At 46.3% G+C, this 22,844-nt stretch overlaps 8 non-coding genes and 3 pseudogenes across 8 annotated transcripts; all 11 read left to right on the top strand.

Moving 5' to 3' along the window:
• Positions 1-4,400: 4,400 nt before the first annotated feature.
• LOC135027649 (U1 spliceosomal RNA) lies at positions 4,401-4,563 on the top strand. Its single transcript, XR_010224064.1, has one exon. It is a non-coding gene; the product is annotated as a U1 spliceosomal RNA (small nuclear RNA).
• Positions 4,564-4,715: 152 nt separating this feature from the next.
• On the top strand, positions 4,716-4,857 carry LOC135027661 (U1 spliceosomal RNA; annotated as a pseudogene).
• Positions 4,858-5,549: 692 nt separating this feature from the next.
• LOC135027641 (U1 spliceosomal RNA) lies at positions 5,550-5,713 on the top strand. Its single transcript, XR_010224056.1, has one exon. It is a non-coding gene; the product is annotated as a U1 spliceosomal RNA (small nuclear RNA).
• A 152-nt stretch (positions 5,714-5,865) lies between these two features.
• Positions 5,866-6,001, top strand: LOC135027653 (U1 spliceosomal RNA; annotated as a pseudogene).
• Positions 6,002-6,699: 698 nt separating this feature from the next.
• Positions 6,700-6,863, top strand: LOC135027638 (U1 spliceosomal RNA). The gene has a single exon (XR_010224053.1). It is a non-coding gene; the product is annotated as a U1 spliceosomal RNA (small nuclear RNA).
• A 152-nt stretch (positions 6,864-7,015) lies between these two features.
• Positions 7,016-7,169, top strand: LOC135027659 (U1 spliceosomal RNA; annotated as a pseudogene).
• Positions 7,170-7,824: 655 nt separating this feature from the next.
• Positions 7,825-7,988, top strand: LOC135027643 (U1 spliceosomal RNA). The gene has a single exon (XR_010224058.1). It is a non-coding gene; the product is annotated as a U1 spliceosomal RNA (small nuclear RNA).
• Positions 7,989-8,140: 152 nt separating this feature from the next.
• On the top strand, positions 8,141-8,303 carry LOC135027651 (U1 spliceosomal RNA). The gene has a single exon (XR_010224066.1). It is a non-coding gene; the product is annotated as a U1 spliceosomal RNA (small nuclear RNA).
• Positions 8,304-8,974: 671 nt separating this feature from the next.
• On the top strand, positions 8,975-9,138 carry LOC135027646 (U1 spliceosomal RNA). Its single transcript, XR_010224061.1, has one exon. It is a non-coding gene; the product is annotated as a U1 spliceosomal RNA (small nuclear RNA).
• Positions 9,139-21,725: 12,587 nt separating this feature from the next.
• Positions 21,726-21,882, top strand: LOC135027656 (U1 spliceosomal RNA). The gene has a single exon (XR_010224069.1). It is a non-coding gene; the product is annotated as a U1 spliceosomal RNA (small nuclear RNA).
• A 671-nt stretch (positions 21,883-22,553) lies between these two features.
• Positions 22,554-22,717, top strand: LOC135027648 (U1 spliceosomal RNA). Its single transcript, XR_010224063.1, has one exon. It is a non-coding gene; the product is annotated as a U1 spliceosomal RNA (small nuclear RNA).
• The last annotated feature ends 127 nt before the right edge of the window (positions 22,718-22,844 follow it).

The following is a 22,844-nucleotide window of genomic DNA, read 5'->3' as shown; positions in this document are numbered from 1 at the left end:
CCATTGAGCTACTTGATCCTGCATCTATTCTAACCTCCAAAAACAGATTCGGTTGCATTTTCCAGCGTGTTTTGTTTGCGCCTTTGCAAATGTCTTACATCGACAAACTTATTTAGTACTATTTTGCAAATAGGGTTACATTGTCGCAACATTGTGTTCCCTAATTGCTTGATTTTTTAAATGCAACAATTGATAAAGACACCTGATAATTGCTCTGTGGAGTGTTATTTTGTGTCTACTTCTTATCTACATTTAATTCCCTACCTCTAATCAAGGCATTTTTAAATGCTGGGGGCTGCCAGGACGTGAGGCCTACCTAGACTTTAGATCGGAATTTGAATGTACTTGTGAACTAACTTAATTTCCTACTTCTAAATTCATTCCTAAATTCACTACTTACATTAATCCTGTAGTTGGGCATTTTGAGCCTTCAATTGTGGGTATTGTTTTGTGTCCAGACCAGCAGCTGGTGGTGTGCATTTGCTGGAAAGGCATCGAAGACCTCCGATATGCTGCATCTCCTGATGTGTGTCTCCCTCAAGTGGCTGTCAGCAAATGCATGCTAGACACCCCATTCCAAGCTGATTGTGACATCACGGAACATGCATCATAGAACAGGCATGCTAGAATATGGGTCTTCAACCTGCGACCCTCCAGCTGCTGTGGAACTACATATACCAGCATGCCCTGCCTCAGTTTTAGCATACCTTAATAGCAAAACTGTGGCAGGGCATGCTGGGATGTGTAGTTTCACAGCAGCTGGAGGGCCACAGGATGAAGACCCATGTGCTAGAGCCAAGCCGCAGGCACATTGAATGCTAGCAAGCTGAATGTTTAAATCCTTTTTGTTCCGCAGCATTCCAATGCGGAAGATTCCATGGAACCAGAGATTATTCCATTGAGAAGGACATGCTGCCTGGATGACTGCACTGTGCAAATTAAATCACGGAGCCAGTTGGCTTGTGGGTGGCTCTGGTGACTGGGTGGTTGGGTGGGCGGTGTGTCAGAGGTGGAGCACATGCAAATGAATGTGTATCATCCTGCTAGTGAGAGTGAAAACTCATGCAGGAGTGTGCCTGCTTGTCAGTGGGTTATGCACCTTGCCAGGCGTCAAATCTACATGGAGCAGCTGGAGGGGACAAGAGCAGGTTTGCAAAATATAGATAGAAGAGCATATATGCTGGCGCATTCTCCATGATTGTGTCAGCTTATGTTTTGGTGCACTGCACTTTCCTCCACTAAGTTTTAGCCATTTTGGTTAAACGCAAGTGTAGTTGCTTCTCGCCCTTTTGGCTGTGATCTTGTATCGTGGTTGAAGAGTCTGCTGGAGGGATTGTTTTCTTCATTGACGAGAGACTGAAGATATTACAGGATGGAAGGCTTGGGAACACTATCTGTTTTTCAGTTGTGGAAGAGTTGAAAGACAGCTTTTCCTTGCCAATATCTCTCTTTTGCAAAGAGCTACGCATTGGAAAATTCAGGGCTATACTGTGTAGATGAAGCACTAACAGGAGGCTTTAAAATTTTCATTCTAGTTTCCTTCGTTTGGGAGAAAAATGCAAAGGTACAAGACAGCTTTTCCTTGCCAATATCTCTCTTTTGCAAAGAGCTGCACATTGGAAAATTCAGGGCTATGCCGTGTAGATGATGGCCTAACAGGAGGCTTTAAAATTTTCTTTCTAGTGTCCTTCGTTTGGGAGAAAAATGCAAAGGTACAAGACAGCTTTTCCTTGCCAATATCTCTCTTTTGCAAAGAGCTACGCATTGGAAAATTCAGGGCTATGCCGTGTAGATGATGGCCTAACAGGAGGCTTTAAAATTTTCTTTCTAGTGTCCTTCGTTTGGGAGAAAAATGCAAAGGTACAAGACAGCTTTTCCTTGCCAATATCTCTCTTTTGCAAAGAGCTACGCATTGGAAAATTCAGGGCTATACCGTGTAGATGAAGCACTAACAGGAGGCTTTAAAATTTTCATTCTAGTGTCCTTCGTTTGGGAGAAAAATGCAAAGGTAGCTTGTGCCATCGCCACTCTGCTCCTTGTGCCACCTTGGCGGTTTACATGAGCCACTGCGGTGACGTTGTCTGACTGGATCAGAACCGGTTGGTCGCAAAGTAAGGTCTCCGCTTGACGTAGGGCATTGTATATGGCCCCTAGTTTCAGGATGTTGATGTGAAGACAAGTCTCTTGACTTGACCAAAGACCTTGGAAATTTCTTCCCTGTGTGACTGCTCCCCAACCTTGGAGGCTTGCATCTGTGGTCACCAGGATCCAGTCCTGAATGCCGAATCTGCGTCACTCGAGAAGGTGAGCACTCTGCAGCCACCACAGGAGTGATACCCTGACCCTGGGGGACAGGGTGATCAACCAATGCATCTGTAAATGTGACCCAGACCACTTGTCCAGTAGGTCCCATTGGAAAGTCCTCGCATGGAACCTGCCGAATGGAATGGCTTTGTATGATGCCACCATCTTTCCCAGGACTCGAGTGCAGTGATGCACTGACACAAGTTTTGGTTTCAATAGGTTCCTGACAAGAGTCATGAGTTCCTGGGCCTTTTCTATCGGGAGATAAACCCTCTTCTGGTCTGTGTCCAGAATCATGCCCAAGAAAGACAGACGAGTCGTAGGAACCAACTGCGACTTTGGGATATTGAAAATCCAGCCGTGTTGCTGTAACACTTTCAGTGAAAGTGATACGCTGTTCAGCAACGGCTCTCTTGATCTCGCTTTTATGAGATCGCTCAAGTACGGGATAATTGTGACACATTGCTTGCGCAGGAGAACCATCATTTCCACCATTACCTTGGTGAAAATTCTCTGGGCCGTGGAGAGACCAAACAGCAACGTCTGAAATTGGCAATGACAGTCCTGTACCGCAAATCTGAGGTACGACTGATGAGATGGATAAATTTGGACATGAAGGTTTGCATCCTGTACACAAATGCGGACAACAGGTGTCAAGCCGTGTGTTGCCTTTGTCAAGCTGTAATAAGTAGGGGTAAGGACGTTAACCACCTCAGAACATCCTCCCTTATACGTCACCTGCAGCGCATTAATCATAAGTCAGTGACAAGTTCAAAAACTTTGGATGACAGCGGAAGCAGTCCACTGACCACTAAATCCCTTCCTCTTGTAACCAAGCTCCTGCAAACCACACCACCAACTCCCTCAGTGTCAATTTCCTCCTTAGACAGGAGAGCCAATAGTCCTGCAGGCCATGTCACTGGCAAGTCTGACGAGTCCTCTCCTGCCTGGGATTCCTCCGATGCATCCTTGAGTGTAACGCCTACTGCTGCTGGCGCTGCTGTTGTTGCTGCTGGGAGTCGATCGTCATCCCAGAGGGGAAGTCGGAAGACCACTTGTACTACTTCCAGTAGGCAATTGACTGTCCAGCAGTCCTTTGCGAGGAAGATGAAATATCACAGCAGTCATCCTGCTGCAAAGCGGATAACTCAGGTCTTGTCAGCCTGGGTGGTGAGAAACGTGGTTCCGGTATCCATCGTTAATTCAGAGGCAACTAGAGACTTGATTGAGGTACTGTGTCCCCGGTACCAAATGCCATCTAGGTTCCATTTCTCTAGGCAGGCGATACCGAAAATGTACACGCTTCTCCCAGGGCAAGGCTCACCCATTGCACTCTGGGTGTGCTGCTCCTGCGATTTCCCCAAATGTGGGACACTTGACTGCATAATTTGTGTTTCCTCTGGTCGGCTCTCGTATAATTCAGATCTCTTTGTCTCAGGTCTCTCTCCAGCCTAGTTTGCTGTCTGTTTCCACTTCTCTTTTCTTCAGCCGCTCCCTTCTATGCCCTTGCGCACTATCCTGACTTCTCCCGTCTGCTTACTTTGTGCCTTCCAACGCACAATGCGAACTACAGGTAGTGCTGCAGGGCCCACACCCTTTTAGTTGCCTTACAGAGCAGCTCTGGAGCTGTTACAGTGCCCAGCTGCTGCAAGAAATCAGCTGGAATGCTTCAGGTGCTGGGGCATAGCCAACATGAGCCCCACACCGAAGGAGGGTGGAGGTGTTTAATGCGAATTAGGGGTCATCCAAGGGCCGCAAAAGGCCGCCATGCCCTGCACATCCCTTTTTTCTTTTCATATGCAGACGAGGGTTGAAGCCAACTTTGACCCACTGCTTGGATGGCATCACCATATGCAAATCCATCTGCTGCAGGCCTTCCCCCAGGAATGCTAGCACTAGTTGTTGCATTTGGTTTGTTGTTTGGGGGTGCTTCAGTATTAGGCAGCCTTCTGCCCTCCCATGTTCATCTGAAAATATGTGTTCTCCCTGCAGTTGTTGTCCCCAGATGAGAGTTCCCTTGTGCTGCCTCAGTTGAATCGCCTTTACTTGACAGAGATGTGCCTGAGCAGCGGCCCTCCCCAGCCCTATCCCAAATCATACTTATTTTGCATAGGAGATATCATGGTCATGAAGATTGTTCTCCCAGGGTGAGGTTCATTCATTGCATTCTGGGTATGATGACCCCTGTGATTTCCCCAAATGTGGGAAACTCGACTGCATTATTTGTGGTAGTGGGGGACTGTGTTGTGCTTTCCTCTGGTCAGCTCTGGTAAAAGTCAGATTTCTTTGTCTCAGATCTTCCTCTAGCCTTGTTCTTCTTTCGAGAGTTCCCTTGTGCTGCCTCAGTTGGATCTCCTTCACTTGACAGGGGGGTGCCCGAGCAGCGACCCTCCCCAGCTCTAGCCCAACTCCTACTTACCTGCCAGGTGAGATACTATGATCATGTAGGTGCTTCTCCCAGGGCAAGCCTCACCCATTGCACTCTGGGTGTGCTGCCCCTTTGATTTCCCCAAATGTGGGAAACTTGACTGCATAATTTGTGTTTCCCCTGGTCGGCTCTCATATAATTCAGATCTCTTTGTCTCAGGTCTCTCTTCAGCCTAGTTTGCTGTCTGTTTCCACTTCTCTTTTCTTGAGCCGCTCCCTTCTATGCCCTTGCGCACTATCCTGACTTCTCCCATCTGCTTACTTTGTGCCTTCCAACGCACAATGCAAACTACAGGTAGTGCTGCAGGGCCCACACCCTTTTACTTGCCTTACAGAGCAGCTCTGGAGCTGTTACAGTGCCCAGCTGCTGCAAGAAATCAGCTTGAATGCTTCAGGGGCTGGGGCATAGCCAACATGAGCCCCACACCGAAGGAGGGTGGAGGTGTTTAATGCGAACTAGGGGTCATCCAAGCGCCGCAAAAGGCCGCCATGCCCTGCACGCCCCTTTTCTCTTTTCATATGCAGATGAGGGTTGAAGCCAACTTTGACCCACTGCTTGGATGACATCACCATATGCAAATCCATCTGCTGCAGGCCTTCCCCCAGGAATGCTTGTACTAGTAGTTGCATTTGGTTTGTTGTTTGGGGGTGCTTCAGTATTAGGCAGCCTTCTGCCCTCCCATGTTCATCTGAAAATATGTGTTCTCCCTGCAGTTGTTGTCCCCAGATGAGAGTTCCCTTGTGCTGCCTCAGTTGAATCTCCTTTACTTGACAGAGATGTGCCTGAGCAGCGGCCCTCCCCAGCCCTATCCCAAATCATACTTATTTTGCATAGGAGATACCATGGTCATGAAGATTGTTCTCCCAGGGTGAGGTTCATTCATTGCATTCTGGGTATGCTGACCCCTGTGATTTCCCCAAATGTGGGAAACTCTACTGCATTATTTGTGGTAGAGGGGGACTGTGTTTGTGCTTTCCTCTGGTCAGCTCTGGTAAAAGTCAGATTTCTTTGTCTCAGATCTTCCTCTAGCCTTGTTCCTCTTTCGAGAGTTCCCTTGTGCTGCCTCAGTTGGATCTCCTTCACTTGACAGGGGGGTGCCCGAGCAGCGACCCTCCCCAGCTCTAGCCCAACTCCTACTTACCTGCCAGGTGAGATACTATGATCATGAAGGTGCTTCTCCCAGGGCAAGGCTCACCCATTGCACTCTGGGTGTGCTGCTCCTGCAATTTCCCCAAATGTGGGACACTTGACTGCATAATTTGTGTTTCCCCTTGTCGGCTCTCGTATAATTCAGATCTCTTTGTCTCAGGTCTCTCTCCAGCCTAGTTTGCTGTCTGTTTCCACTTCTCTTTTCTTGAGCCGCTCCCTTCTATGCCCTTGCGCACTATCCTGACTTCTCCCGTCTGCTTACTTTGTGCCTTCCAATGCACAATGCAAACTACAGGTAGTGCTGCAGGGCCCACACCCTTTTACTTGCCTTACAGAGCAGCTCTGGAGCTGTTACAGTGCCCAGCTGCTGCAAGAAATCAGCTTGAATGCTTCAGGGGCTGGGGCATAGCCAACATGAGCCCCACACCGAAGGAGGGTGGAGGTGTTTAATGCGAACTAGGGGTCATCCAAGCGCCGCAAAAGGCCGCCATGCCCTGCACGCCCCTTTTCTCTTTTCATATGCAGACGAGGGTTGAAGCCAACTTTGACCCACTGCTTGGATGGCATTACCATATGCAAATCAATCTGCTGCAGGCCTTCCCCCAGGAATGCTTGCACTAGTTGTTGCATTTGGTTTGTTGTTTGGGGGTGCTTCAGTATTAGGCAGCCTTCTGCCCTCCCATGTTCATCTGAAAATATGTGTTCTCCCTGCAGTTGTTGTCCCCAGATGAGAGTTCCCTTGTGCTGCCTCAGTTGAATCTCCTTTACTTGACAGAGATGTGCCTGAGCAGCGGCCCTCCCCAGCCCTATCCCAAATCATACTTATTTTGCATAGGAGATACCATGGTCATGAAGATTGTTCTCCCAGGGTGAGGTTCATTCATTGCATTCTGGGTATGCTGACCCCTGTGATTTCCCCAAATGTGGGAAACTCGACTGCATTATTTGTGGTAGTGGGGGACTGTGTTTGTGCTTTCCTCTGGTCAGCTCTGGTAAAAGTCAGATTTCTTTGTCTCAGATCTTCCTCTAGCCTTGTTCTTCTTTCGAGAGTTCCCTTGTGCTGCCTCAGTTGGATCTCCTTCACTTGACAGGGGGGTGCACGAGCAGCGACCCTCCCCAGCTCTAGCCCAACTCCTATTTACCTGCCAGGTGAGATACTATGATCAGGAAGGTGCTTCTCCCAGGGCAAGGCTCACCCATTGCACTCTGGGTGTGCTGCTCCTGCGATTTCCCCAAATGTGGGACACTTGACTGCATAATTTGTGTTTCCTCTGGTCGGCTCTCATATAATTTAGATCTCTTTGTCTCAGGTCTTTCTCCAGCCTAGTTTGCTGTCTGTTTCCACTTCTCTTTTCTTGAGCCGCTCCCTTCTATGCCCTTGCGCACTATCCTGACCTCTCCTGTCTGCTTACTTTGTGCCTTCCAACGCACAATGCATACTACAGGTAGTGCTGCAGGGCCCACACCCTTTTACATGCTTTACAGAGCAACTCTGGAGCTGTTACAGTGCCCAGCTGCTGCAAGAAATCATCTTGAATGCTTCAGGGGCTGGGGCATAGCCAACATGAGCCCCACACCGAAGGAGGGTTCATCCAAGCACCACAAAAGGACGCCATGCCCTGCACATCCCTTTTTTCTTTTCATATGCAGACGAGGGTTGAAGCCAACTTTGACCCACTGCTTGGATGACATCACCATATGCAAATCCATCTGCTGCAGGCCTTCCCCCAGGAATGCTTGCACTAGTTGTTGCATTTGGTTTGTTGTTTGGGGGTGCTTCAGTATTAGGCAGCCTTCTGCCCTCCCATGTTCATCTGAAAATATGTGTTCTCCCTGCAGTTGTTGTCCCCAGATGAGAGTTCCCTTGTGCTGCCTCAGTTGAATCTCCTTTACTTGACAGAGATGTGCCTGAGCAGCGGCCCTCCCCAGCCCTATCCCAAATCATACTTATTTTGCATAGGAGATACCATGGTCATGAAGATTGTTCTCCCAGGGTGAGGTTCATTCATTGCATTCTGGGTATGCTGACCCCTGTGATTTCCCCAAATGTGGGAAACTCGACTGCATTATTTGTGGTAGTGGGGGACTGTGTTTGTGCTTTCTTCTGGTCAACTCTGGTAAAAGTCAGATTTCTTTGTCTCAGATCTTCCTCTAGCCTTGTTCTTCTTTCGAGAGTTCCCTTGTGCTGCCTCAGTTGGATCTCCTTCACTTGACAGGGGGGTGCCCGAGCAGCGACCCTCCCCAGCTCTAGCCCAACTCCTACTTACCTGCCAGGTGAGATACTATGATCAGGAAGGTGCTTCTCCCAGGGCAAAGCTCACCCATTGCACTCTGGGTGTGCTGCTCCTGCGATTTCCCCAAATGTGGGACACTTGACTGCATAATTTGTGTTTCCTCTGGTCGGCTCTCGTATAATTCAGATCTCTTTGTCTCAGGTCTCTCTCCAGCCTAGTTTGCTGTCTGTTTCCACTTCTCTTTTCTTGAGCCGCTCCCTTCTATGCCCTTGCGCACTATCCTGACTTCTCCCGTCTGCTTACTTTGTGCCTTCCAACGCACAATGCGAACTACAGGTAGTGCTGCAGGGCCCACACCCTTTTACTTGCCTTACAGAGCAGCTCTGGAGCTGTTACAGTGCCCAGCTGCTGCAAGAAATCAGCTTGAATGCTTCAGGTGCTGGGGCATAGCCAACATGAGCCCCACACCTAAGGAGGGTGGAGGTGTTTAATGCGAATTAGGGGTCATGCAAGCGCCGCAAAAGGCCGCCATGCCCTGCACATCCCTTTTTTCTTTTCATATGCAGACGAGGGTTGAAGCCAACTTTGACCCACTGCTTGGATGACATCACCATATGCAAATCCATCTGCTGCAGGCCTTCCCCCAGGAATGCTTGCACTAGTTATTGCATTTGGTTTGTTGTTTGGGGGTGCTTCAGTATTAGGCAGCCTTCTGCCCTCCCATGTTCATCTGAAAATATGTGTTCTCCCTGCAGTTGTTGTCCCCAGATGAGAGTTCCCTTGTGCTGCCTCAGTTGAATCTCCTTTACTTGACAGAGATGTGCCTGAGCAGCGGCCCTCCCCAGCCCTATCCCAAATCATACTTATTTTGCATAGGAGATACCATGGTCATGAAGATTGTTCTCCCAGGGTGAGGTTCATTCATTGCATTCTGGGTATGCTGACCCCTGTGATTTCCCCAAATGTGGGAAACTCAACTGCATTATTTGTGGTAGTGGGGAACTGTGTTTGTGCTTTCTTCTGGTCAACTCTGGTAAAAATCAGATTTCTTTGTCTCAGATCTTCCTCTAGCCTTGTTCCTCTTTCGAGAGTTCCCTTGTGCTGCCTCAGTTGGATCTCCTTCACTTGACAGGGGGGTACCCGAGCAGCGACCTGATAAAGCTAAATATTTATCGTATATAAAACACTTTAAGAGGTCTAAGAACACTATACGCTATCTACGTAAGAAGTACCGTAAGGGTACGCAAGTTGTGTAGCGATCGCTCAACCGTAGTCGAGACGCTCAAGCGTCACGTTCGCTTACGGCCCAGTGATCACAGGCAGGCACGCTATTGGCTGCCGACTAACGTAATGATTCGCTATAGCGTAGCGTACGCTCGGGACCACGAGGAGATCACCAGCGGTGCAGACGCTTACAACGTTTAAACCTTTATCTCTATACCTTTAACGATGAGATACACAGTATACCTTAGTGTAGAGACAGAGTGTAAGTGCAACCTGGTGTAACCTGATTAACTACAAAGCTGCTTGAGCGTCACCGGCGCTCAGAGAATACTTAACACTATAAAGAATACACAGATACCTGGGCTTAGGGTCCGAAACCTATTATATGTATTATGACTATTATACTTGCAAAAAGAATCACAGTACAAAGCATACACTACAATATAACATAAACCAACTAACCAGATAAACTACACAGGAAATACAATACAATACAATTAAAGGAAAATACGAGAGAAAGAGAAGAGAGAGAGAGATAGAGAGAGAGAGAGATGGCTCACAGTAAGACAATATGATTACGGAGAAAACTTACGCACAAGGGGAACGATCGCATGCGCCTCGATATCCAGCTCCCGATTATCAGCAATGAGAACCATTGAAGAGAGAGAGAACTGGATACGGTCGGCCTGCCTATTTATGCCCCACACACAATACAATTCAATGGTCCCTACAATCTCATTGTTCATTGGACACAGGAATTCGGCTTCGCATTATAACAAAAGGTCATAGGTTGATTCATACAGGTGGGCTGTGACTATTTCCAACTGCTCAGGTGGGAGGGAAACTGGGTATCCCGCCGCATGGGTAATAAAGTGCAAATAAAGTAAATGTTCATAAACTTCTTATGTCCATAACTATTCGCACGAGCGATTGATCTGCTTCAAACCAACACCGGAATATTTCTAATTAAATATTCTTCCGATGGATACTAAACACCACTGTATTACTCCTGTCTGACCCTTCGTATCAAACAAAGAGGGATTCCTCTGTTCATAAACATTCTATATTAACCAAACTTTCAGAATCTATCAAAGGGACCATGATCTACAAAATACATTATTAGTGAAAATATGTTACGATTGAGTCGCACGCTACAACCACATAAACTCTACCGTAAATACGCATACCATGCGCCTGCGGGTGCCCGCGACTGTGAGTATGCGCACGTACGGGAGAGCGTACGCATGCGCAGCACGGACCTGGGTGAGGTGCAAATATGGTAGTGTGCATAGAGATATTTTTCTGACTTTGACAGTCCACCCTTTGGCAGTCAATAATAACTGCCACTTCCTGAAAACATTTCAAAAGGAGAAAAATATATGTTAGGGGTTAATTCATTTCCATGGTTGGGTAAGGGAGGAGAGAGGAGTAGGTGTGAAGAGGGTATGACCTAGTGAGATAGCAGAAGCATGTGTGTATGAATCCGTGTTTGGGGGGTCATGTATCATCGTGCCGTACGTGTTGTAAATCAAGCTTCGAGGTATTGCGAAGTATACATTTGAATTCCTTCTTATCCCGTGGTACGGGTCTGTGGATGGGCTGTCAAACTTTACCGAGCTCTTTTCGGATTTTGAACAAAATGGGGAGCACATTTTAGTTGATGATACATGAATGGGGGAATATGTGATTGCTGATATCTGTGCCTGTATTCCCTATACTATGTGTGTCATTACCTGAGGGTTGTAGAAATGAAGAAAAGACATAATTACGGTAAATGCGGTGGTATTCTATGTCAGGTTAATGTATATCTGTCGGTTGAAGTTTTGTTCGGTATCAGTTGAAAGTCGTCTTCTTTGCGCTGTGTTGCCCATTAGGGGTGAGCAAAAAGCTTAGTCAATGCCATTAGATTTACAAAAAATGTTGGGCTAGCGTAAGTTTAAGAATTCTAGGGAAACTGGGGATCCCTGGCAAAGTTCATCAAATGTCCATATCTCAAGTGGTCAAAACTTCTTCTTTGGTCTATCCGTTGTCTGTATAGCGTCTCGTCAACTTCCTCGTCCAAGTGGGTCTTTTTATCTTGGAGAAAAACCAGAAAAACAGGTGAAAGAAATGGACCGTAGAAATCGCATTTTCATCACATCATTGTTTCTATCATTGGGTCATAAATCAAATCCAGGTTAATTACAGTTTCCTCACTCCTCAAACTCATTACCTTAGTACGACGATTGCACCTCATTAAAGCCTGACCGCATCTAAATATCAAGCCAATGGTTATGATAACACCTAAGATACATAGGAGAAACTTCCCAACATCCATTATGACTCCTTGAGCCCAGTCTCCCAAACCGGAGAACCAATTTCGCGGGTTCAACCATGACACCCAACCAGTCAGCTCATTACCTACAGCAGCAAGAGTGAGATTGTGTTTTCGGCGAAATTCCCACTTCAATTGGAGAATATCGTCCATCTTTTGGTCTATGACCTCGACCGGATCCTCGGTGCTATTCGTGATATACGTGCAACACTTCACGCCGTACTGTGTTGCCAATGTAACACAATATCCGCCTGTCACTGCTGTGAGGTAATTAAGAACCATTCTATGCTGCACCAGTTCTGTTTTATAAGCTTGAAGTTCCCTTCCCGTATATCTAAATGTGTCATCATACATTTCAGTGATATTGTCTAACAAATTTGCGAGCGCCAATATGTATTTATAATTTAGCACTCCTCTAGCGGTGCGGGTGAAATCTAACGCGATTAAGAATTGAATCCCGGTGGATTCACTTATCAGATCAGAGGCCGGATGCTCTGTCTTCTCTATCAGGTGTCTTTTAACAACGTGCTCGTAGTGGGTGTGAGTATAAGGAGCTTGGGCACCACGATGTATGTCCTTCATTTTGTCATGTGTTACAGTCATTACTTCAGGCAATACTTTTCCAATATAACACAATCCTTCAGAGTTTGGGGCAAGCCACTTGTACGCCTTTCTCCCGCATATGAAATATGCATCATCGGGGAGAACATATGGGACGGAGAAGGACATAACCATATTACACACCTTCCAGGTGAAATCTCCTAACCCTAATTCTTCCATCTGCTTAATACACGTATCAGGTTGTACGATATGTGCACAGTATCCTGGTGATACTTCTCCAACTCTCGTAATCCTATTTCCTAAGGTGTACCTATACCGGAAAGATTTTCCTCTACTGGCTATGTGGCGTACAAGCTCTGTATCTGTAGGCATTCTATCTGCTCTATGCGAAAAGGTCATGGTGTGGTTACTCCATGACACTTCCCAATTTCCCGGCTTTCTGGGATTGGAGATGTTGAAACATAATAGGGACCTATCCACATGGTATTGGTGGAGCTTCAAACTAGGAGGGCTGGAGATATTAAACCTCCTGTCCACCGGTCTCCCACCATTTAACTCAAGTACCTCCCCTATCGTTAAAGGAAATGGTACTAGCCCTGATTTGCTATGACCTTGAGGTACTTGAGAGCATACCCAACAATCTGTTTTGTTTAACACATTACCCACTAAGGAGTGATAGTCACTCAATGGATGCCGGTCCATATGGATATTAAAACTGGATTGGCATTTCTTAATGCACCCATCTTCAATGACATTGTTACAGAGCCTACAGATACAGTTTTCTTCAGCTAACAATCCGTCACAATTTCTTCTATGGTCAATGCTATCGGATCGTTTTCTGATACTCGCCTTTGCTTGTTGGTTAGGTTGATCCTGGAAAACTACGCCTCCATCTTTATCATCAGAACCCATTCCAGAACCTCTATCGACCTCCATGGTACTCTCGCCGGAACAGACTGCTCTGGTCAACATCATGGTCAACAGGAAAATCCGGATCACAGTCTCTTGGGGCAAGTCCATCTTATAGGAGGAAATGGAGAAGAATGAGAAGGAGGAAAAAGAAATTTGAGGGAGAGGGGATGGGAAGTGGAGGAAAATAATAAAAGGGAGTGGGGAGTCGACAACAGCTCTCGGTCTTCAAGGCTCAGGTGCCGCCTCAGTCCTCCTGGAACAGACACTCCAGTGATACAACCTCTACCGTCTGTTTCTTATCACGGGACTTCTCTGGATCAGCAACCTTCTTGCAGTGGGATGAATGGACCCAAGTCTCTCTCTCAGCAACCTTCAATGCCGTAGTGCTAGTCAATAAGACCTGGTATGGTCCTTCCCATCTGTCAATAAGGCAACCTGAGCGTAGAAAATTCCGTATCATTACATAATCCCCAGGTTCAATGTCATGACAATTACTATCTGGTAAATCAGGAATCACTAACTTCAGATTATCATTTTGATTCCTCAACTGTTTACTCATGTTAATCAAGTACTTTACAGTTACTTCATTGTTACATTTCAAATCATCCTGAGGGTTAATCATGGCATGCGGTTGTCGACCAAACAAGATTTCAAAGGGAGACAGATTAAGAGGGGACCTGGGAGTGGTTCTGATACTGTACAATACAATGGGTAAAGCTTCTGGCCATGTCAATCCTGTCTCTGCCATCACTTTACTCAATTTATTTTTAATAGTGCTGTTCACTCTTTCGACCTTCGCACTCGCCTGTGGACGGTACGGAGTGTGCAGCTTGCTATCAATTCCCATCAACTTACACATTCCTTGAAAGACATCACCTGTAAAATGGGTACCCCTATCACTTTCGATTATTCTAGGGATACCATATCTACATACAAATTCCTGCACAATTTTCTTAGCAGTAAACATAGCGGTATTTGTTGTCGCTGGAAATGCTTCGACCCAATTTGAGAAAACATCTATACAAACAAGTACATATTTCAAATTCCGACAAGGGGGTAATTGTATAAAGTCAATTTGTATTACCTGGAAAGGGCCGCCGGCAGGTGGGATATGGGATGGTTCTGTAGGTATTGCCTTTCCAATATTCTTTCTCAAACAGGTAAGGCATGACATTGCTCTTTTACTCGCATGAGAGGAGAATCCTGGGGCGCACCAGTATGCTCTTACCAATTTGCACATTCCTTCCTTGCCTAGATGAGTCAGCCCGTGAGCTGCTTCAGCCAGACATGGAAGATATGCTCTGGGGGCCACTGGTTTACCATGTCCATCCGTCCAGAGTCCTGAGGACTCCTGGCCACATCCCTTTGCCTTCCAGACTGCCCTTTCCTGTGTGGAACACAAATTTTGCATTTCACACAACTTCTGTGTGTTAATGGTATTAAATACCATTAATTGTGTGGTGTCTGTCTGTATGGGGGTAGCAGCTGCTAACTTAGCAGCTTCGTCTGCTCGGCTGTTACCAAGTGATACCGGGTCTTGGCTATATGTGTGTGCTTTACATTTGATAACAGCCACTCTGTCGGGTTCCTGTATCGCTGTTAGAAGCCTTTTTATGTGAGCTGCATGCGCTACCGGTGTACCAGCGGCCGTCATGAAATTTCTGAGGCGCCATAGGGCTCCGAAATCATGGACTACCCCGAATGCGTATCTAGAATCGGTGTAGATATTGGCTGACTTACCCTTAGCCAATTCACATGCTCTGGTTAGGGCGACCAGTTCAGCAACCTGGGCTGAGTGAGGTGGGCCTAGCGGTTCCGCTTCTATGGTGTCTTGGTCATCTACGACTGCGTATCCAGTACACAAGTCTCCCGAGTCTGACTGTCTATGACAACTACCGTCCGTGTAGAACGTGAGTTCTGCATCTTCCAGTGGGTTGTCACTGATGTCAGGCCTTGCGGTAAAATTTTGGGTCAAATATTCCATACAATCATGTGTATCTTCCTTTGTATTAAATCCTCCTTCCCCATCACTCTCACCTTCCACCCTTTGTGCCTGACCAGGCACACCTGGGAGATACGTTGCAGGATTTAATGCACTGCATCTCCTTATGGTGATGTTTACGGGGGCCATTAGTGCCAATTCCCATCTTGTAAATCTCGCTGATGAGACGTGTCTGGTTTGGGCAGAATTCAATAAGGCTGATACTGCATGTGGCGTATGGATTGTGAGGTTGTGGCCTAGCACGACGTCTTCGCTTTTTGTCACTAGCAATGCTATTGCAGCAACGCTTCGCAAGCATGTGGGGAGGGATCGCGCTACCGTGTCTAGCTGAGCGCTGTAGTATGCAACTGGCCTACTGGCATCACCGTGTTTTTGGGTTAGTACACCTGCCGCGCAACCAGCACTTTCTGTTCCGTATAGTTCAAAGGGTTTCCCATAGTCTGGCATACCTAGTGCTGGTGCCTGCGTTAGGCACTGTTTGAGTCTCTCAAATGCTGTTTCGGACTCGTCTGTATGCGAAATCCTATCAGGTTTGTTTGAGGAGACCATTTCCTGCAAAGGTAACGCCAAAATGGAAAACCCTGGGATCCAATTACGGCAATACCCACACATTCCTAAAAACGTTCTGATCTGTTGCTGGGTTTGTGGCAGAGTCATGTCTCTAATTGCTTGGATTCTATCAGCGGTCAGGTGTCTCAGTCCTTGTGTTAGACAGTGTCCCAAATATTTTACCTTAGTTTGGCATAATTGTAACTTGTCTTTGGACACCTTGTGTCCGGTGTCTGAAAGATGAAACAGGAGCTGTTTCGTATCCTTCAGAGATGCTTCCAGTGAATCTGAACACAGTAATAAATCGTCCACATACTGTATCAATACTGATCCACTGTCTGGTTGCAAAGACTGTAAACAATCATGCAAAGCCTGAGAAAATATACTTGGACTATCTATGAAACCTTGGGGTAATCGAGTCCACGTGTATTGGACTCCTCTGTATGTGAATGCAAACAAATATTGGCTGTCAGGGTGCAGAGGTACCGAAAAGAAAGCGGAGCAGAGGTCAATAACAGTGAAAAATTTGGCAGTGGGAGGGATTTGCATTAGGATGACAGCTGGATTTGGCACTACGGGGAACTGACTCTCAACTATTTTGTTAATCCCCCTTAGATCCTGCACTAGTCTGTAACCCCTCCCCCCACTCTTTTTCACAGGGAAGATGGGACTATTAGCAGTGCTGGACGTTCTTACCAGAATGCCCTGTTGTAGCAAGCGCTCTATTACTGGGTAAACTCCTAACTCCACCTCTGGCTTCAGAGGGTACTGTGGGATTTTTGGAGCTATCCTACCATCTTTTACTTGTACAACTACTGGAGCTACGTTTGCCATTAATCCAGTGTCTTGTCCGTCTTTTGTCCAAAGTGACTCTGGTATCTGAGATGTCATCTCTTCTATTTGGGATGGATTCCTATTTGTCATAATGGTATGTGACATTAATTTTGATGGGGAGTCTAACATGTCTCGCACTTCCTGAGCGTGTTTCTCAGGTATGTCCAAGAATACACCTTCAGGAGTACAATAAATGACGCACCCCATTTTACACAGTAAGTCTCTTCCCAGGAGATTGGTTGGTGCCGATGCAGCCAGCAAAAAGGAATGCTTGGTATGCAAAGGCCCTATTGTAATCTCGGCTGGTTTGCTAACAGGGTAGTGCTGGACTACTCCTGTTACTCCCATGGCTGGAATTGTCCTACCAGTGGTTCTCATGCCCACTGTCGAATTTATCACTGACCTGTGTCTACAAGAAAGTTTAAAGTTTTACCAGCTACATTAATTGCGATCTCGGGTTCACTTCCAAGATTGGCAATTAATTTTACTGGCTGCAGATTACAGGTATGGCCACACCCCTATTGGGTATGGTGACCTCCCTGAATCCCGCTGGCAGCAACTACTTGTGAGGGAGATAGTTGGGAACTACCAGAGGCATGCCAGTCTCTGTTTGGGGGATATCTTTTTGTTTCCCCTGTATGTGGCTCATAACTCCGTTTCTGCGGACCTTGCTCCCAATGTCGTGTGTCGTGTCGTTGTCTAGGGGTTTGGTATGAGTTTCGTGGATTCTTTACTCTACAATCTCGTGCCATGTGTCCCTGTTTGTGACAAGAATAACAAGTAACCATACTTGACTTACCCACAGGATTTGGTGATACAAACAAAGGCTGCCTTGTGGTCAGAGCCTGTATACTTACTGACATTAATTTGTCACCTTGTTGTTCCCTGTGTCTGGTGATGTTTCTGTCGTGATCAATAGCAGCCTCTCTCAAAGTAGCCACAGACAGACCTCGCCAACATGGTTGCGTGGTCTGTACCCTAGTCTTCAATGACTCTTTTAAACCATCCATCAGTACCGATACTGCTACTTCCCGATGGTTTGTGTCTGTTTTAATGTCCTCTATGCCTGTGTATTTGGCATTTCTAATAATGCTCTGTGAAAATACTCTGCAGCTGTCTCTGACTCCTTCTGTTTAATGGAGAATATCTTATTCCATTTAGCTACTGCTGGGAAATACTCTTTTAACTGCAAGTTCATTCTTTTCACATTATCTTGGTTGTACACATCTGTAAGAGGTACATCATGACCTAGTCCGCAATCAGCTAAAAATTGAGTTGCGTCGACATTTGAGGGTAAACATGCTCTCAGCAATATCTGCCAGTCTTTATTGTTGGGCTCTACAGTGTTACCTAAGTCTCTGATGTATTTTTGACTGGCAACTAAGTCTTTTCTAGGGTCAGGAAATTCAGACACTATGGTCCTTAATTCCATTCGGGAAAATGGAGTGTACATGGCAATGTTCCTAATGGGAGTGGCTCCTGATGCGTCTGTTTTCCCATTTGGCACTGCTATTACTCTAACAGGTGTAATTCTAACAACCTCATTCTGTGTAGATTCTACAGGCTGTGGTGAAATAGTTTCAGCATAATGCATGGTGCCGTACTTACCAGTTGATACGACCTCACCTATCCCTCCGCTAGGGGCCTTTACTAATCTCGTGGGTGGAGCTGTGCCTACTGTGGTCTCTGCTATGGTGGCTGCTAGAGAGAGCGCTGAAATCGTTGCCGATTCGTCCTCTTGATCACACTCCTGAGGAAAGTTCAAAACAGGGTACAACTTGCACGGGTTAATACTTGCATGGGTTAATGGGTTAACATTATCATTAACATTTACACAGTTACTAAGTGATTTTGTGTTACACCTTAGTGCGTCTTTCTCCGCAATCAACTTCTCTCCTGATATGTATGGTGGCGGCGGGGCCGTGGCAATCAGTTTTCTGTTAGAGCCAGATCCCGCCGCCTGAGCCAAACCTCTCTGTATCTCACCTTCCTGTTGCCACAACTGTAAATAATCATAATGCTGGATTCGTCTCTTTGTTGATTTTATGAGACATATCCTCCTCCTTAAATTTTGTAACACTTCTGAGCTGAAGCTCCCTACTCTTGGGAATTTCTCCCCGTCATGTACAGTCATTCTCTCCCATTCATCACATAAAGTTTCTGTGTGACTTCCATATTTCTCACACATTATATACCTGGCCGACCCAATTGGCCGGACCACTGAATCAACCCGAACCGAGGTTGATCGCCCCCTACCTGAACAAGTGGCCCCCATAGTTCGAAAGTGTTGCTTTATTTAGCCAACCCTTTACGCAAAACCAAATGCCAACAATAGGCTGACGGTGGCGGTTTACCGAGTACCCCACTCACTCGCCCACGCCGACCAATACGACCTGATCACACCGATATGGTGCTGGCGTACTCGACCTAGGGCCCCTGCGACCTGAACCTCTATTTACTGGAACCTGCGAGGGTTATCCGAAGAACACTTACTCTTTCCAGTAACTATTGGTTGCTGGATAGTTCCTGAGTGAGCAGCGAACTTCCCTTAAAATAAAAAAATTACACAAATCACGTTAGAGTGTACAGATAGCGTTTGTGACCCCTTTACTCTAATGGTATTAGGTCAGATTACTAACTACTGCACACACTTACGTGCGGTCCAGTCGTTCAGTACACAAACAACTAAGCTTATGTACGGAAAGACCAATGGAATCGAAACTTACGACTGCGAATTCCTTCAGCCAGAGCTTATATGGCCTATATGGGTGTTGCACCAACCCTTTTCGGTGTTGTGCCTGTGAACTGTATAGCAGACTTCCTTGTCAGCTGTACCTGGACCTCCTGGTCTGTTATGACCTCCTGGTCTTGTTACAGTATGACCTCCTGGTCTGCTATACTCTAATGCTCAAAATTGTATATTTAACCAGAGATGCCTCCCTAGCCACCGTGCACGTCACTTACACGCATGTACCTCACGAGTACTCGACTTTTCTTGTGGTTCAACCTTTAAAAATTGTAAAAACACTCACTCATCACATGTACACTTTTGTTTCTATTTCTATTTCTGCGCAGAAATTTTTCTTCAGATCAGGTGTGTTACCAATTAGGAGCAGGATCTGTTAACTAAATTTCGGACACCCAAAAATAGACTTGCGTTATTTCTCGCCTCGCGTTATTTATCGCTTTGCGTTAAAAATCAACTTATCGTGACTTGAGCTACGTGGGCGTAACCGGACGCTCCGTTGCGTAACGTACGCTGCGTGCGTCGGCCTTTGGATTGCGTACGCAAGTCTTTGTTAGAGACACGTATACGCAAAGCAAAGATCCACCGTAACACAATTTATACTTTTATCAATGTAGATGATCCTTGATCATCTACCACACAAACACACTTACTTCGCCTTATCTCCCAGGCGAAACTGTGTGTTTGTCTATCTTTTAACTATATTACCTTTACTCTTAAACTATGAAATAACGGCAACTCTCTTTTTAGCACTTCTATCAACTATAAAAACTGGCAGACAGGAGAGTGATATACGAAAATGAAAAAGAAAAAGAAATGCAGATATATATATGTGTGCGTGCGTGTGTACGCAAGACAGAAAAATAAACAGTTTTAAAAGACACTAGCGTTTTGTTCTTACCTCCGGTTCCCGGATTCCTTCAGCACTCTTTACCTAAGTGAAGCAGACGCTTATCCTGTCAGCACTACGAGGGATACAACCTCCCGCCCTTTGCTGAGGGATAATGTCTGCTGATCTACCTAGTGCAGATATGTGAAGGACGGGCGAGCCGCCAATTGATAAAGCTGAATATTTATCGTATATAAAACACTTTAAGAGGTCTAAGAACACTATACGCTATCTACGTAAGAAGTACCGTAAGGGTACGCAAGTTGTGTAGCGATCGCTCAACCGTAGTCGAGACGCTCAAGCGTCACGTTCGCTTACGGCCCAGTGATCACAGGCAGGCACGCTATTGGCTGCCGACTAACGTAATGATTCGCTATAGCGTAGCGTACGCTCGGGACCACGAGGAGATCACCAGCGGTGCAGACGCTTACAACGTTTAAACCTTTATCTCTATACCTTTAACGATGAGATACACAGTATACCTTAGTGTAGAGACAGAGTGTAAGTGCAACCTGGTGTAACCTGATTAACTACAAAGCTGCTTGAGCGTCACCGGCGCTCAGAGAATACTTAACACTATAAAGAATACACAGATACCTGGGCTTAGGGTCCGAAACCTATTATATGTATTATGACTATTATACTTGCAAAAAGAATCACAGTACAAAGCATACACTACAATATAACATAAACCAACTAACCAGATAAACTACACAGGAAATACAATACAATACAATTAAAGGAAAATACGAGAGAAAGAGTAGAGAGAGAGAGATAGAGAGAGAGAGAGATGGCTCACAGTAAGACAATATGATTACGGAGAAAACTTACGCACTAGGGGAACGATCGCATGCGCCTCGATATCCAGCTCCCGATTATCAGCAATGAGAACCGTTGAAGAGAGAGAGAACTGGATACGGTCGGCCTGCCTATTTATGCCCCACACACAATACAATTCAATGGTCCCTACAATCTCATTGTTCATTGGACACAGGAATTCGGCTTCGCATTATAACAAAAGGTCATAGGTTGATTCATACAGGTGGGCTGTGACTATTTCCAACTGCTCAGGTGGGAGGGAAACTGGGTTTCCCGCCGCATGGGTAATAAAGTGCAAATAAAGTAAATGTTCATAAACTTCTTATGTCCATAACTATTCGCACGAGCGATTGATCTGCTTCAAACCAACACCGGAATATTTCTAATTAAATATTCTTCCGATGGATACTAAACACCACTGTATTACTCCTGTCTGACCCTTCGTATCAAACAAAGAAGGATTCCTCTGTTCATAAACATTCTATATTAACCAAACTTTCAGAATCTATCAAAGGGACCATGATCTACAAAATACATTATTAGTGAAAATATGTTACGATTGAGTCGCACGCTACAACCACATAAACTCTACCGTAAATACGCATACCATGCGCCTGCGGGTGCCCGCGACTGTGAGTATGCGCACGTACGGGAGAGCGTACGCATGCGCAGCACGGACCTGGGTGAGGTGCAAATATGGTAGTGTGCATAGAGATATTTTTCTGACTTTGACAGACCCTTCGCAGCTCTAGCCCAACTCCTACTTACCTGCCAGGTGAGATACTATGATCATGTAGGTGCTTCTCCCAGGGCAAGGCTCACCCATTGCACTCTGGGTGTGCTGCCCCTGTGATTTCCCCAAATGTGGGAAACTTGACTGCATAATTTGTGTTTCCCCTGGTCAGCTCTCGTCAGATCTCTTTGTCTCAGGTCTCTCTCCAGCCTAGTTTGCTGTCTGTTTCAACTTCTCTTTTCTTGAGCCGCTCCCTTCTATGCCCTTGCGCACTATCTTGACTTCTCCCATCTGCTTACTTTGTGCCTTCCAACGCACAATGCGAACTACAGGTAGTGCTGCAGGGCCCACACCCTTTTACTTGCCTTACAGAGCAGCTCTGGAGCTATTACAGTGCCCAGCTGCTGCAAGTAATCAGCTTGAATGCTTCAGGGGCTGGGGCATAGCCAACATGAGCCCCACACCGAAGTAGGGTGGAGGTGTTTAATGCGAACTAGGGGTCATCCAAGCGCCGCAAAAGGCCGCCATGCCCTGCACGCCCCTTTTCTCTTTTCATATGCAGACGAGGGTTGAAGCCAACTTTGACCCACTGCTTGGATGACATCACCATATGCAAATCCATCTGCTGCAGGCCTTCCCCCAGGAATGCTTGTACTAGTTGTTGCATTTGGTTTGTTGTTTGGGGGTGCTTCAGTATTAGGCAGCCTTCTGCCCTCCCATGTTCATCTGAAAATATGTGTTCTCCCTGCAGTTGTTGTCCCCAGATGAGAGTTCCCTTGTGCTGCCTCAGTTGAATCTCCTTTACTTGACAGAGATGTGCCTGAGCAGCGGCCCTCCCCAGCCCTATCCCAAATCATACTTATTTTGCATAGGAGATATCATGGTCATGAAGATTGTTCTCCCAGGGTGAGGTTCATTCATTGCATTCTGGGTATGATGACCCCTGTGATTTCCCCAAATGTGGGAAACTCGACTGCATTATTTGTGGTAGTGGGGGACTGTGTTTGTGCTTTCCTCTGGTCAGCTCTGGTAAAAGTCAGATTTCTTTGTCTCAGATCTTCCTCTAGCCTTGTTCTTCTTTCGAGAGTTCCCTTGTGCTGCCTCAGTTGGATCTCCTTCACTTGACAGGGGGGTGCCCGAGCAGCG

This window comes from Pseudophryne corroboree, unplaced genomic scaffold (assembly GCF_028390025.1).
Source record: "Pseudophryne corroboree isolate aPseCor3 unplaced genomic scaffold, aPseCor3.hap2 scaffold_467, whole genome shotgun sequence".
NCBI lineage: Eukaryota > Metazoa > Chordata > Amphibia > Anura > Myobatrachidae > Pseudophryne > Pseudophryne corroboree.
The sequence above is the reverse complement of the archived record's forward strand: the minus strand, read 5'-3'. Positions and strand labels throughout refer to the sequence as shown.